Genomic DNA, 1,488 nt, shown 5'->3' with positions numbered 1-1,488 from the left:
TCTCTCTCTCTCTCTCTCTCTCTCTCTCTCTCTCTCTCTCTCTCTCTCTCTCTCTCTCTCTCTCTCTCTCTCTCTCTCTCTCTCTCTCTCTCTCTCTCTCTCTCTCTCTCTCTCTCTCTCTCTCTCTCTCTCTCTCTCTCTCTCTCTCTCTCTCTCTCTCTCTCTCTCTCTCTCTCTCTCTCTCTCGCTCTCAAGATGCCTTTAGTATGGTATCAAATTTCCGTTTTCAAAATGCAACATGGCTGCTGTCGGCATTTTTTCTACGCTTTGAAAATACAATATGCATAACTGGGGATCAAGAAAACCTTATAAATGAAATTTGAGAAAGAGCAGTTGCAAACATTCATTGTCCAAATTCAAATTTGCTTGCGGACTAGGGACCAAGCTAAAAATGATGGGTACCTACACATGGAATTTGTGATCTTCTTTTCTGCAGGGGTGGATTTAGGTTATGAGGTTAGAGGGGGCGTGGGACAAAGCCAATCAGGCGAGGGGTCTGGGGGCCGCTAGGCCCCCAGAAGCTCTGGAATAAATGGTGCAAAATCCTGCATTCTGAGGATTTCATGAACACATTTTCCAGAAAATAATTGAAGCCATTTAAGGATGTTTATTTATGGTTTTCGTGTCAAGTGTCATATTTTTTATTTGAAGTTTTGATTTATTTTTTTTTTACTTACAGAATTGCAATATCAAAATCTTAATATTTATATGGACATAAAGCGAAGAAGGGCGGGGGTCTGGGTGGGGGCCGCCTAGGCCCCCAGAAGCCCTCGAATAAATGTACACTTTTTCGAAAAAATAATTGAAGCCATGTAAAAATGTTCGTTTATCATTTTTGACGTCTAATGTCATATTTTGAATATAAAGTTACAGAATTGCACTGCCTAAAATCTGAATATCTATTCATAGAGGCACGAAGCAAAGAAAAGGATGAGGGTCTGGGGGCCGCCTAGAACGAATATACGTACCCGGCCTACTATGCCTTTAGGCCGGGTACGAATTGGTCCCTATGTATCGTAGTGGAGCACTGCCTCCGAAAATCACTCGGGCACAGTTTTTCATACTTTTTTGAAGGTTTTGAAGTAATAGGGAACAATTGTAGCTCTAAAGAAGACACCATTTTCAGTCTAAAAGTCTTTTTAGCTACAATATTGTAGCTAGGGGTCGCCTATTGAAGGTTTTTATAGGACTAATGAAAGTGTATGTGAACTTTTTTAACGATATAAGCTTTTACTTTTATACATTATCTGTCAGATTAGATAATTCATTTTCCCTCACTTACACAATCTTCATAATTCGTGTATTGGACAACGAAAGAAAAGAAGGCTAGTGGTCTTGTCTATGGCCATACGGTGCCAGGAACCATTGCTAGCATCCTGTTTTGTAATAGGGAACCTTTTGTCATGTGCATTAATTTTTTTAACATCGTTTGCCTATCTTATAACATTATCGTTAAGATATGTTTTTATTGAAACAAAAAAGGAAGGC

Source organism: Argopecten irradians, chromosome 2, assembly GCF_041381155.1.
Source record: "Argopecten irradians isolate NY chromosome 2, Ai_NY, whole genome shotgun sequence".
NCBI lineage: Eukaryota > Metazoa > Mollusca > Bivalvia > Pectinida > Pectinidae > Argopecten > Argopecten irradians.
The sequence above is the reverse complement of the archived record's forward strand: the minus strand, read 5'-3'. Positions refer to the sequence as shown.